The following is a 16015-nucleotide window of genomic DNA, read 5'->3' on the forward strand; positions in this document are numbered from 1 at the left end:
GTGTTTATATGATTTTCTAGTAGACTTAAGGTATGAAGATCCAAATTACAGAAGGATCCTATATACAGAAAACCCCAGGTCCTGAGCATTCTGGATAACAGGTCCCATACCTGCAATAATAAAACAGTAGCTTGTACTTGATCCCAACTAAGATATAATTAATCCTTATTGGAGGCTAAACCAGCCTATTGGCTTTCTTTCATGTTTATATGATTTTCTAATAGATTGAGGGTAAGGGCACACGGGCAGATTCGGGGGGAGATTAGTCGCCCCAGTGACAAATCGTTTCTTCTTCGGGGCGACAATCTCCCTGAACTGCCTTCCCCTACCTTCCCGCCGGCTATAATGAAAAATCGCCAGCGGGATGGCACTCGCGACGCTTTGTTTTCCGAAGTCGCTCGGTTTCCTCATGACGCAACTATATGTTGATCTCAACTGAAAAGTTGTTGTGTGATCAGTTAACATTGGGATCCAGGTGGGTGTTTGTTGGAAATTTACACACTGTATTTCCTAAAAAAGTATTAGCTTTTATATCATTCTTATACTCTATATATATCATTCTAATATTCTATATATCACTCTTATACTCATTATATCATTCTTATATTCTATATATCATTCTTATACTCATTATATCATTCTTACATTCTATATATCATTCTTATATTCTATTTATCATTCTTATACTCATTATATCATTCTTACATTCTATATATCATTCTTATATTCTATATATCATTCTTATACTCTATATATCATTCTTATACTCATTATATCATTCTTATACTCTATAAATCATTCTTATACTCTATATATCATTCTTATACTCATTATATCATTCTTATATTCTATATATCATTCTTATACTCATTATATCATTCATATACTCTATAAATCATTCTTATACTCTATATATATCATTCTTATGTTTTATATATTATTCTTATACTCTATATACCTGTATATCATTCTTATATTCTATATATCATTCTTATACTCTATATATCATTCTTATACTCAATATATCATTCTTATACTCTATATATCATTATTATACTATATATATATATCATTCTTATATTCTATATATCATTCTTATACTCTATATATCATTCTTATATTCTATATTTATCATTCTTATATTCTATATATCATTCTTATACTCATTATATCATTCTTACATTCTATATATCATTCTTATATTCTATTTATCATTCTTATACTCATTATATCATTCTTACATTCTATATATCATTCTTATATTCTATATATCATTCTTATACTCTATATATCATTCTTATACTCATTATATCATTCTTATACTCTATAAATCATTCTTATACTCTATATATCATTCTTATATTCTATATATCATTCTTATACTCATTATATCATTCATATACTCTATAAATCATTCTTATACTCTATATATATCATTCTTATGTTTTATATATTATTCTTATACTCTATATACCTGTATATCATTCTTATATTCTATATATCATTCTTATACTCTATATATCATTCTTATACTCAATATATCATTCTTATACTCTATATATCATTATTATACTATATATATATATCATTCTTATATTCTATATATCATTCTTATACTCTATATATCATTCTTATATTCTATATTTATCATTCTTATATTCTATATATCATTCTTATACTCTATAGATCATTCTTATACTCTATATATCATTATTATACTCTATATCATTCTTATATTCTATATATCATTCTTATACTCTATATATATCATTCTTATACTCTATATATCATTCTTATATTCTATATATCATTCTTATACTCATTATATCATTCTTATACTCATTATATCATTCTTATATTCTATATATCATTCTTATACTCATTATAGTGTATCATTCATATACACTATAAATCATTCTTATACTCTATATATATCATTCTTATATTCTATATATCATTCTTATACTCATTATATCATTTTTATACTCTATAAATCATTCTTATACTCTATATATATCATTCTTATATTCTATACATCATTCTTATACTCATTATATCATTCTTATATTCTATATATATCATTCTTATATTCTATATATCATTCTTATACTCATTATATCATTCTTATACTCATTATATCATTCTTATATTCTATATATATCATTCTTATATTCTATATATCATTCTTATACTCATTATATCATTCTTATATTCTATATATATCATTCTTATATTCTATATATCATTCTTATACTCATTATATCATTCTTATAGTCTATATATCATTCTTATACTCATTATATCATTCTTATATTCTATATATCATTCTTATACTCTATATATCATTCTTATATTCTATATATCATTCTTATACTCATTATATCATTCTTATATTCTATATATCATTCTTGACTAATATAATTACTGTCATGTTCGTGACACCTTGTTTAATGATGCTCTGGGCAAAATTGCCATTAGTAAGGCGGCACCTGGGTGTGTGACATTTCCATTTGAGTTGATATATATAAATATAATATATAGATAGGAGGAACCTGAGTGGATGTGAGCCAATTAAGTCCTGTGTCGTTGGGCTCAGTTGAGACTCATTAAGGAGTTTGGCTTCAACATGCCGAGAACCTGTAACACAAGACCCAAGTTCTTACTTGTCCCGACAATCTGGATTGTGAACTTTCAAAACAAATTTAAAAAAACATTAAAAATTGGAGCAGCCAGAGATCATTCATAGGAAGTGTATTGTTTTCTTTCAACTGATTGGAACATATTTTGGAACACTCCAGATATCATTTATTGCTACTTAACTTTCTTTAATCTGCCCTTCAACTAATTGCTCCTTAATGCTTCTCATTTTCCTCCAACTACTGTTGTTGGTTACTCATAATTCTTTATAATATTGATGCCAATGGTATGATAATAAGGACAACACAGACACGATATACCCAGAGCAGATCCCAAACCTATAGTCCAGATATTTTAGTGGGCAAGAGAAATGTGAAGATCCATACAGCAATATAAAGTTGTATGTCAGTTGTATGTAAGTTGTATGTCAGTTGTATGTAAGTTGTATGTCAGTTGTATGTAAGTTGTATGTCAGTTGTATGTAAGTTCTATGTCAGTTGTATGTAAGATGTATGTAAGTTGTATGTAAGTTCTATGTCAGTTGTATGTAAGATGTATGTAAGTTGTATGTAAGTGGTATGTATGTAAGGTAGGGTTGTGGGAAAACCGTTTTGCTGTACTTCTGAACAAATAATAATAGTCACATTTTATGGTCACATAAAGGAAATGTTTTCAACTCTTGTGACAGTTGTTTGTACTGTTTCTTTCTGCTTTTACTATTAATGGGGTGGTTTAAGGGATGGCTTAAACTTTTAGTATGTTATAGAATGGCTAATTCTAAACAACTTTTCAATTGGTCTTCATTATTCATTTTCTATAGTTTTTGAATGATTTGCCTTTTTCTTGTGACTCTTTCGAGCTTTCAAATGGGGGTCACTGACCCCATCTAAAAAACAAATGCTCTGTGAGGCTACAAATGTATTGTTATTGTTACTTTTTTTTGTTACTTATTATTCTTTATCTCACCAGCATCACAACCCTGGTGTGCTCATTATTTGACACCCTTGATTAAACCCACCCACTTCCCTTGGGTTACTTATAATGAACCCCGTGGATTTGGCCCAATCAGTTCTCACAAATACAATGAGAATTAGCCACCACGGGCTCAAGTTGTCCTTAGATTGTGCTTAAAATACGGTATTTTATATTGAATCCGCACATTGTGTAAGTCACTAAGAGGTATCCCGGGAGAGTTAGCTGGATAGCGGCAGAGGAGGAGTAAACCTTCCGGTGTCGCACAAGTGAACTGCCTCCTCCTGCACCAACACCTTCTATTAGCGTTTGTCTCCCCAGTGCACTGAAAGATTTATAAGTATCGGCAGAATTAGATCAGTTGCATGTGGCGCACAAACCACCCTCTTCCACCCGCGTCCACCCGCGTCCACCCTCCTGCCCATTCATAGGCCCAAGCACAGTAAACCAGAAACCCATTTCCCATAAACTACATTTTACCCAAATAATCCAAATTTTTAAAACCGTTCTCTGTAATAATAACAGTAGCTTGTACTTGATCCCAACTAAGATATAATTAATCCTTATTGGAGGCAAAACCAGCCTATTGGCTTTATTTCATGTTTATATGATTTTCTAGTAGACTTAAGGTATGAAGATCCAAATTATGGAAAGATCCATTATCTTGAAAACCCCAGGTCCCGAGCATTCTGGATAACAGGTCCCATACCTGTAATAATAAAACAGTCGCTTGTACGTAATCCAAACTAAGATATAATTAATCCTTATTGGAAACAAAACCAGCCTATTGGGTTTATTTAATGTTTACATGATTTTCTAGTAGACTTAAGGTATGAAGATCCAAATTACAGAAAGATCCTTTATCCGGAAAACCCCAGGTCTCAAGCATTCTAGATAAAGGGTCCCATACCAATATTAATAAAACAGTAGCTTGTACTTGATCCCAACTAAGATATAATTAAGCCTTATTGGAGGCAAATGAATGAAATTACAGAAAGACCTGATATCCGGAAAACCCCAGGTCCTGAGCATTGTGAATAACCTGTTCCTATCCTATATACTAACCGAAGGCCTATCTATGTCCCGAGTGGAGGGGAGGCAGATGCGCACGCAACTTCGGTTAGGATCTATGAGATGCGCGCGCAACTTCAGCCGAAAGACATAGATGCGGCCTTCGATTAGCAGATGTGCTGGAAGGTTAGGATCAGAACAGGTTAGGATCGGGGAGGCAGATGTGCTGGAAGGTTAGGATCTAGGGAGGCAGATGCGCTCACCGTCTCCTTCTGCCTCCCGCCGCCTCTTCTTTCCTGCTCACTCAGGCGGCGACCGCTGGAAGGTTAGGATCTAGGGAGGCAGATGCGCTCACCGTCACACTAGGGGAACCGGTTGCGTACCTGCACGAAAGTCTGTATAAGCGTCGGCCATCTTGCTACTCCTCTGCGACTTTGTCATCCGCCCACTGCCAAATCCGCCCACTAAAGTCTGTATAAGCGTCGGCCATCTTGCTACTCCTCTGCGAGTTTGTCATCCGCCCACTAAAGTCTGTATAAGCATCGGCCATCTTGCTACTCCTTTGCAAGTTTGTCTAATGGCGGCGCTAGCGTCACTCTAGGAGGGGAACCGGTTGCGTACCTGCACGAAAGTCTGTATAAGCGTCGGCCATCTTGCTACTCCTCTGCGACTTTGTCATCCGCCCACTGCCAAATCCGCCCACTAAAGTCTGTATAAGCGTCGGCCATCTTGCTACTCCTCTGCGAGTTTGTCATCCGCCCACTAAAGTCTGTATAAGCGTCGGCCATCTTGCTACTCCTTTGCAAGTTTGTCTAATGGCGGCGCTAGCGTCACTCTAGGAGGGGAACCGGTTGCGTACCTGCGTGGGTGGCCATTTTTAGCAAAACGGGCTATATTATCTCCAAAAAATATTGATGTTGACATGATAAACAACCAAGTGATTGCATTACTTCCTGGACAAAGCTGTGTCTTTCTGAGTACTGACTGTATTGATTCTGAAGACGAAAGTGAGAAACTTAACTTCCCATTAGAATATTTAAACACTATCAACAATGCTGGATTACCACAACACAATCTTATACTCAAAGTAGGAACAATAGTCATGCTGTTAAGAAACCTTAAGGGTAGGGGCACACGGCGCGATTTCGCCGCGATTCTGCGCTAAGCGAGTTGTCGCTGCGTTTTTTAAGCCGAAATAGCTTTGCTAACTTTGGCGCTGGCGTCAATGCAAATCGCGGCGAAATCGCTGCGCTAATTCACACGCGGCGATTCGTTTTCTATTGTCGTCCGAAGTTGCCTCGCTGAGCGTTTCCGGGCGACAGTAGAAAAAGAATCCCCGCGTGTGAATTAGCGCAGCGATTTCGCCGCGATTTGCATTGACGCCAGCGCCAAAGTTAGCAAAGCTATTTCGGCTTAAAAAACGCAGCGACAACTCGCCCAGCGCAGAATCGCGGCGAAATCGCGCCGTGTGCCCCTACCCTAACACTAAGCAAGGTTTATGTAACGGTACACGGTTGGTTGTGAAGAGCATGAGACAAAATGTTATCAAGGCAGAAGTGCTTACAGGATCCCATAGCGGTGATACTGTTTTGATTCCCAGAATTGACCTTACCAGTTCTGACCAGGAATTACCTTTTAAACTTAAACGACGACAATTCCCCATTAAGGCTGCATTTGCCATGACAATCAACAAATCACAAGGACAAACATTGGATAAAGTCGGCATTTACCTATCTGAGCCTGTGTTTGGTCATGGTCAACTTTATGTTGCATTTTCAAGAGTGCAGCGTTCATCTGATGTTAAAGTCAAGATTTTAAGTACAGCTCACCAGGGAGAACTCATTCAAGGACAGGAGAACATTTTCACAAAAAATGTTGTTTATAAAGAAATTTTTCAGTAACACTTTACTACCAATAAACTCAAAATTTAAGAATTCTAATAGCAGATAGGTAATAACAAGCAATAGGCACAGATTCACTCTACATCCCCACAAATTAGCGTCGCCAGTTGCTGCCTGGGGATGCCGAGTGAATCAGCACCCATCGCATTTTGCTGCCTCACTGTTGTTACCATTCTTTCATTAACGATTCTTTAGAGAATCGGGGGTTTACTGGTAGCTGTATATTGAGCATATAAGTGGTGTCGGTAGAAACACTAGAGAGGATATTTAGACTGAGAAGTGTAGATTGTGGAACTTTCTATACAGTTTAAATACCAGTCAGTTGAGCAGCGATAGTTCCAGTCCCTTCTGTTTTGGCAGAGATACACCTGTGCTGTCAGCTTAATGCTCATAAATAAGATTTCCATATACACCTGTTGAATTCTCCACCATGGACTTTGCATAGTAATGAGAAGTGTATTACATGCAGCCAGAGGTGTACAAATGGGTGTGTTATAATTACCTGGAAAATTGTAACTCTATTAAATCCAAAAGTCAAAGCCCAGCTGTCAATCTCCAATTCCATGAAATTAGGATTCGAATTGTGACCGTGGGAATTACAAGTGATTTATGTCTATTTCTTCTCCCAGGTGACACTTCTCCTATAGGTGGCCAAAGTCCAACCTTGGTTTGTGTGTGTTTAAAATTATCTTAAATATTGCCCTTTAAAAACTTCTTTTATCCTTTTTCTCCTCCTCTCTCCCATAGGATTCCCCAATGATGAAATCTCTGTAGAACTAGGCCATGAGATAAATATGATTTAACCTGATCAAACGTCTTTTTTAAGCCCTCAGGATATTAAGGGGGTTATGTATCAAAGTCCAAATTTATCTCAATATTTTCTGAAAAAAACTCTGACCAAATCTGCACAGTTTTTTTGGGCTTATTTATTAATACACTTTCCCGAAAATTTTGTTTGCGGGAAAAAATCTGATTTTTCACCTGAAAACTGAATTTTGCCCGAAAACTTCAGGGTATTGCCAAAAACCCAGCGCACATCAAAAAATCATTGGGACTTCTCCCATTGACTTATATGTAACCTCGACAGGTCTGAGATGTTGGATTTTCAGATTCAGACTTTTCCCTTCCTCAGGGTTTAATTAATACTGAAAAAAATCGTGATTTTTTTAAAAGTCCAATTTTATAAAAAAAAAACATGAATTTCTCGTGATTTTTGCATTCGGAGTTTAGTAAATAACCCCCTAAGTGTCTGTTTTCATATAAGGAACTTTGCACCTTTCCTTTGCTCCAGGTGTGCTGCAATTTATTCATCTCTTCTTGGTTTGTTTTTGTTCAAATTAAACACTTTGTGCAATTTGTTTCAAAGCTGCTGACCCTCCCCTTGTTCAAATATTTTGAAAAGCTGTGTTCATATAAGTCTTTTTTCGAAGGCCCTCATTTCTCCTCATTTCTGCATTTTATCCCGTTGATGAACTTAGAGAGTGAAGTGTGAAGTTCTGTTCCAAAGAAACCCTATGGGAAGAAAGTGACGGCTGCTTGTGGGATGTGATTAGGTTCATGAACCTAATGAAAGTAGTGGTTTCAGGCTGATTTATTGAATATTTCTGCAGAGACCCTAATAATCCCCCCCTTCCCTTCCACTTGCTGCTCCCTGAATTCCCAGGCTGTGCAATCAGCTCACTGCACTGTAGGACAGGAACCAATCAGCAGCTAGCAGGACCTGATAGGGAACTGAAGCCTGTCTGTGCTTGTGTGACTGCAGGGCTGTGATTGGCTGTCCCCCTCCTACTGTGCTTCTGGTATGGACACACCCACCCCTCATTTGAAACAGGGACCAGAGAACATCTATAGGGAGCTCCAATAAAGGGGCTATTTTTAAATATAATATTAATTTTTAGCTCCGTGTAAAAGCAACACCAAATTTTACTCATAATTGCCTACAAAATTAGGGTTTTTTTTATTTATCCTTTATGTCTCCTTTAAAGTGCAGTACAGATCCTTACATATTTTATATATTTACACTTGCATTAAAGAGGAAGTAAATGGGACATCATTTTTGCTTATTGCTGTTGTATTATTATTATTATTATATTATATGTTATTTATCAAACTCGGTGCATACATTTACTGTATGTAGGTGTTTTCAGCTGGTGGAGAAGTGGTGGAACTCAATGGAGGAATCATTAGTCATTAGTATTAATGTCCTTGTGACATGTTCCAGTCCAGTTAGTGGCAGGGGATCCAGTTGCCCAGGAGGTGGCAGAAGTGCTGAGAGTTTGCAGGTTGGCTCCATATTATGCCTTGAATACTGAAACTCTTGTGAGTAGGGCCTTCTGATCTTATTCTTTTATTCTGTAACCCTATAAAAGATCCCCTGCTGCAACTCCCAGTCAGAGAGAGAAAGACTGTCCAGGAATGCAGAGAGGAATTTGGAGCTTCCCTTGTTGAACCCCATCCTATTCCCAGGAAAGCTGCTAGATGTCTGGTGACTGGTGCCAATATGAAGAGTGTCAGCTCTGCTGAGCTACCTGTGAACACCCATTGTGAACACCCATGTACAAGTAAACTTTGCATTTATTGATCCCTGAAGAGTAAAATTGTGGGACTATAATATTGAAAGTTAGAGAGTATTTGTGCTAGGGAGCCACATAGAGCCGCCATTAATCAGATGCCTGTTGCATTTCTCTCCTTATATAAAGTTTCTTATTACTGTAAATCTCTGTCTATTTTATTTCCTAATGAGACCCCATGAATAGTGATGAGCCAGCCATGGATTTGCCATCGAATTTCTTCACAAAACTGAGGCAAAAATTTGGCGTGGAGTAATTCTCTGTGACAAAAAAAGTCTCAGAGAAAAAGATGTTGAAAACATTGACTTTAATGCATTCGGAGAGAGAAAAATTGTTGTGCATATTAATAGTCTTCGCACGTAAAGAAAATTTTTGACACCTATTGACTTTGATGCGTTTCATTAATTTTTCGCAGTTTTGCTAATTTTGTCGCAGTCGTGAATTTGTTGCCGAAACAGGACAGAATAGCTCATCACTACCCATGAGGTGTATCCCTTAGTTCCCATTAGGTAGAGGTGTAAATTGTCAGTTTCCCAAACTCACATGGAACGTGTCGGCCACAAATACGTGCCAAAGAGAGTGAGATCCTGTTCTAAGGGAGTGTGCCAAAAAAGGGTTACATTTGCTTTTTCTGGCCCACATTTGAGTGTGATGATATGATTTACTAATGAAAGGTTCCTCTGCCGGATTTGGGCAATTCTGCTCAGGTTGAGAAATGGCAGCTGAGAATCTGCCCTGTGTATATTGAGCCTAATAACTTTATTTTTTGCTATAAATAATGTTTAGGTGAGATCACAATGGATTTGATGTCATGTGGGTCACTGCAACAGCTCGTGTGCCTTGTTCCATTAGAAGCAGCTTGTCCCAATTTCATTTCCACACTGAAGGCGACCAGAGCTGCCTACTCATCCCAGTGTCATTAGGGCGATATTGATCCAATCCTGGATATTCTAAAACCCAATTCTTCTTCACTCTGAATGTCATGAAACAGGGTCTGAAATATGTCAGGAGTCATTCCCCATGGCACGGAGTTCAGGTTTTCATTCGGTAGGACACTAATATAATAATTGCTGGGGATTTTCAAAGCAAAAAAGAGGCAACAATGACCTTTTAGTGCCGAATGAAAAAAGACGGGGAAAAAAAAAGCCCTAGAAATGCAGCCGTATTTTCCCATAGACACAAAGTGTGGAAACTACAGTCCCTCTTTGTACTTGATTTGCTTTCAGACTGGTCATAGATATATGGACAAATGAGAGAAAGGAATAGTCGTCACAGGAGAATAGTGAATAAAAAGTGTTATATTAATGCTGTCAAATTGAAGTGTGAGCAGCGCTGCACCTGGGCACAAGAAAGAGCCACATTCATCCCAATCCCAATGACGTGTGGGAAGCCAGACAAGCGACACTGTCACAAGTGCAACTCAAAGGCCTTTATTATTCTCAATTAATAATACACAAGTAAACAATGTCCCATTTTAGGTGATTTTATCTACACTCTGAGGGGATAGTGGGTTTTTCTGCCTCTCCAATGGCCCGAGACATCAGAGAGATAATTGGCAGTACGTGGAAGTGAAGCAATTAGTGAGGTGTCTAATTAAACTTCCAGGGAACAATGGGAAATTAACAAGGAATCACAATGGGCCTGAATCTGCCCATGGCTGCCCATTGTGTTATTTATATTATATTACAGCTCGTACATGGCTCACAGCACTGACGCTCTTTCAACCACAAAACAACACCCCATGTTCTTGGAACATTTGGGAGCAAGAAAGTTTAGTAATATTCCAGTTTAACAGGAATTGCAACAAAGTGATACAGTGTATTATTACATGAACACAAATGAATTGCACAATGACAATAGGGAAAGCCATTTTGCCTATTCTTTCTTGTGTCCAAAGACCCGTTACATCTATAATTGAGACTTGGAGCAAGACTAAGAAAACTTATGGGTTATTTACAGTTCCCCAGGGTGCAAGTACTAGAGAACTAAGGGGTGCAGCAATAGACGGCTCCTTATGGGTATCTAACATGCATTTTATCCCCAGCAAAGCAAAAATACTGAAATAGGCCCCAAAATATGTCTGATCATAACCCTGCCCAGACCTTTCTATACCAGACTTCTCATCATGTCAATGGACTTGGCTGCTTAATGAATCTTTATTATCAGACGCATCCTGCCTTAAAGAGCTTCAAGAATCAATTACAAATTTTGTATTAGACTATAAAGATGATGCCACCGCTCCTTTAAAGAAATGGGAAGCACTTTTCCATGGCATCTAAATTAAACACGGGCCTAGACTTAGAGGTACATTTATCAACGGTTGACTTTTGAATGCATGTGAGTTTTTAATTACTCCCCTAAACTCCCATAAATTTGAAATTTAAAAAATCATATTTTTAAACTTGGATGACTTAAACTGTCACGTAAACTCAAATTGAATTCAAATCGAATTCAATTAGAATTTAATCAACTCAATTCGAGTTTTTTTCTCCAAAATGAATGTCAGGAAGGCTGCAAACTCCAAATTGATCCCTGGATGTCTCCTATTGACTGAAACAGAAATTCGGAAGGTTTTAGGTAGCAAATAGTCAAATTTGAGTTTGAGGGCCAGCGTATGATAAATCTCGATAATCAATTTTTTTTAAAACTTGAATTGAATTTGAATAACTCCCTAGTCGAATTTGACAGTAGTGATGGGCAAATTTATCCGGCAGGCATGGATTTCTACCCGCGAAACTGTGGCAAAAATTTGCCCGCCAAAAATTCGCTGCATCCAAAAACATTTTATAATTGGTGGGCGAATGAAAATTGTGGTGCATTAAAAATTTTTAGATGCCCATTGTCGCATGTATAAAAATTACCTCTTGTGTAAAAATTGTCACGTGTCAATATAATTTTGACACCCATTGGCTACTGTGCGTTTCTCGAATTTTTCGGCAAAGCAAAACGGGACAGATTCATTCATCACTATTTTACAATTTTGACCATAAAAAAATTGAAAATTCTAATTTGAATTTTGAATTCTACTCTTGATAAATCTGCCCCTTAAAAAACAAAGGGTACTCCAGGTGAATGAACTGATGAAAAATGCAGAGCTTGGAATCTCACATACACAATCACTCTCAAACCTAGTGCTATGAAACCTAACCAAGGCACAACAAGAATTATTACCTCTAACCCAACATCAATATAAGAGATTTATTGAGAGATGCAGGGGTAGATGTTATGAAAGGGGCAACAAATGTGGAAGCTTTTTAGCTAAACTGAATCAAAGCCGCCACTTATATCCCACTTATACGAACAACCAACAGGGACACCACACACTTGACATCTGAGATTACTGATACTTTTAAATAATATTATGCCTCACTCTATAATATTAATAACCCCTGTGCTTCTAATGCGTCTCCACACTTAACCTGCCAGACCCCACATTAAAGGCAACAATCGTCCAACCCTTTACATCAGAGGAACTTAAGGAGGCTATAAGCTCTACTCCCTCAGGCCCAGATGGCTTTTCGGTAGTTCTGTATGAATCCCTGGGGGAAGCCCTCTCCTCTGGAATCTTTTAACTCTATCTCAGATCTTTCTCCCCCCTCCCCGGAATTTCTGGAGGCCACTATCAAACTCATATTGAAATCTGGGAAAGACCCAAACAACTGTACTAGTTATAGACCCATTTCACTTATTAACAAATGATCCATCAAGATCAGGTTTTGTCCGGGTGAGCTGGGCCTTCCGCCGGCCCACTAGACCACCAGGGTGAGTGTTTCTCACATTACCCCCCCCTCGAGGAGGGGCCACCGGACCCCCAGGTTTCTCAGGAAAACTAAGATGGAATTGTTTCCTGTAACAATCAGCCCTAATGTCACAAACAGGAACCCATAAATTCTCCTCAGAGCCGTAACCCTTCCATTGTACTAAATACTGCAAGTTACCCCGCACAAGGCGAGAGTCAAGAAGTTCTTGGACTACAAATTCAGGCTGACCTTCTACCAACACTGGGGGGGAAAGGATTGTTGACGAACCTGTGAAGCTGGTTTTAATAGAGACATATGAAAAAAGTTAGAGATCTTAAAATTATCAGGTAATTTGAGATTGACTGAAGAAGGATTGATTATTTCAATAATGGGGTATGGACCAATAAACCTGGGTCCCAACTTGAGAGGGGACCTTAAGTCTGATACTTGGGTGCTTCTCTATGAGACCTATCAGCTGCTTTGTTTTGAGCAACCGTAGCTGCAGAAAGAGAATCGTGTACCCCAGACCAGATTTTGGCAAACTGCTTAACAGAAGAATTGACAGAAGGTAAAGAGGATAATGAACCAGAAAAAGAAAAAGCTTTCGGATGTAAACCATTAACAATAAAACATGGAGATAGACCAGTGGAAGCATGGGATGCATTATTATAAGCAAATTCTGCCCAAGGTAATAGCTCAGCCCATGAGGATTGGTTGTCAGAAACATAACATCTTAAGAATTGCTCAAGGGGCTGATTAACCCTTTCAGTCTGACCATTGGTTTGAGGATAATATATACGGTAGAAAATAAATAACTCAGCCAAAGTCTTAGCAGATGGGAGGTGTGGGAGAAGAATAAAATGACTCATTTTGCTGAATCTATCCACCACTACCCAAATTACTGTCTTCACTTGAGATGGAGGGAGGTCAACTATTTGTCCATAGACAAATTGGACCAGGGCGCCACCCAGCGTGATGACGTCATCACGCTGGCAACGTTACGCATAAGTCTAGGAGATGCGCACCACGCGCTCCATAGAGGACTCAGCAGCCAAGCAAAAGGATCAACGTGGCGGGCATCCCAGCCAAGAGCGCAGCGGGCGTCCCAGGTGGCCCAGTAGACCACCACCAGAGTGAGTGTTACTCCCAGAACCAATGACAGCCCTGGTGGGGATCCAATGAGAGCCCTGGTGGAGAACCAATGGCAGCCCTGGTGGGGAACCAATGGCAGCCCTGGTTGAGAACCAATGACAGCCATGGTGGAGAACCAATGACAGCCCTGGTGGGGAACCAATGATAAACCTGGTGGAGAACCAATGACAGCCCTGGTGGAGAACCCTTCCTTTCCCCAGGAATACTCAGCAAGTGGTTCCTCCTCAAACATAAACATGACAACAACCCCTTTGAACAAGTGAAACATCCTCTGAAATAATCCCACTTGGAGCCCTAGTAAGTGACCAGGCAGATTCTTTCCCTTATCAATTCATCATCAACTAATACATTAAGTTGAGGAACAAATAGACGGCACTTCTGGAGAAGATTTATTACTGCTGTATGTCCTGACGCGTTTCGGGAAATGATCCCTTAGTCATAGGTAACAGTGCATACCAAACAGCCACATTTTATACAGAAAATGACAGTGACCCCTAGTGGGTACTCAATAAAAACATATTATTTTTTATTTAAATATCTTTAAAACGTCTTGCCTGGTAATACTGTTAAAAAAGGTTAAAACCCAAACAAACTATAAACATATAAGTATACATAATGTGTCTCGGTCTAGTTCGGTTTAACGCTAATTAGAGGTAATGAAGTGGAGGAGGTGGGAGGGGGGAGAGGAAAAAGAAGGAGGGGGGGGAAAGAAGGGGGGGGAAAAAGGGGGTGGGGAAAAAGGGGGGGAAAAAAAGGGGGGAAAAGAGAAGGGGGGGTTGGAAGAAAGGTGAGAAATGAACGACAAGTGGAGGTTAACACCTACTCTGCTTTAGGTATTATAAGGGTGACGAGTCTAATATAGATAACTGATGTCGTGTTTAAAATTGAGACCATTAGGAATTCTGGTATCTAATTTAAGAATCCAGAAGGCCTCTCTAAGATTTAATGCATGGATGACATCCCCTCCCCTATTAGGTATTTTTACTTTTTCAATTACCTTGACTTTTAGGTCCCTGATGCCACCCAGGGAGCATGTCTTAAAATGCCTCCCTACCGGGGTGGTTTCCTCCTTATTGGTTATGCTCCTGATGTGTTCCCTGACTCTCTCTTTTAGAGTGCGGGATGTACGGCCCACATATTGCTTGTTACAATGATTGCACTCAAGGAGGTATACTACATTTTTAGTATTGCAGTTGTAGAACCCTCTATTTTTGTACACCTGTCCTGTGTTATTGGATCTAAAGTCGGGGCCTACGAAAATAACTTGGCATGTTTTACACTTGTTGGCACCACACTTGTAAGTGCCTTTCACTGTTAGCCAATTATCTGCTACACTACTTGGGTTAGACGAGACCTGACTGGGGGCTAATATTTTGCCCAGGGTAGGGGCCTTTCTTGGTACATATTTGACATCAGTTTTGGCCAAAATTTCCGACAATTTACTGTCTGCTTCTAATATGGGCAAAAATGTTTTAACAATTCTACAGATTTGAGCATACTCCTCACTGTATTCAGTGACAAAAAATAGTTTTTGTTGTTGTTGGGTCCCTCCTTCCGCCCCCTCCCCTACAATCTGGGTGGCACAGATATTCTCTCTTCTCGATTTGGGTTCTGTTTTCGCTTTTTCATAAGCGGTTTTAATTAGGTTGTTGGGGTACCCTCTATCCTTTAATCTCTCCCCCAACTGTCTCGACTGAAGATCGAAAGTGGCGAAAGTGGCGCACAGCACAGCTGGGAGGTTTGTCCAATTACATACAAACACTGCTTTGTGCACCCCAGATGCCACTTGCACCTTGTTTGTATCTCAACACAAGTGCAAATGTCTCCCTTTTGATACACCCTTAGTGCACAACAATAGTGCACCACAATTACACTGAGATTATCAGGAAAAAACATGGAATTATGGGCATAAAATCTGATTTTGCACCTTGTACACTTAATTTATGTTCATAAATGAGCCCTAATTTCAATGGTTGTAAGAAGCAACAACATGGCAGCTCCCACACATTTGGATGAACAAACACTGTTGTCT

This window comes from Xenopus laevis, chromosome 5L, assembly GCF_017654675.1.
Source record: "Xenopus laevis strain J_2021 chromosome 5L, Xenopus_laevis_v10.1, whole genome shotgun sequence".
Taxonomy (NCBI): domain Eukaryota; kingdom Metazoa; phylum Chordata; class Amphibia; order Anura; family Pipidae; genus Xenopus; species Xenopus laevis.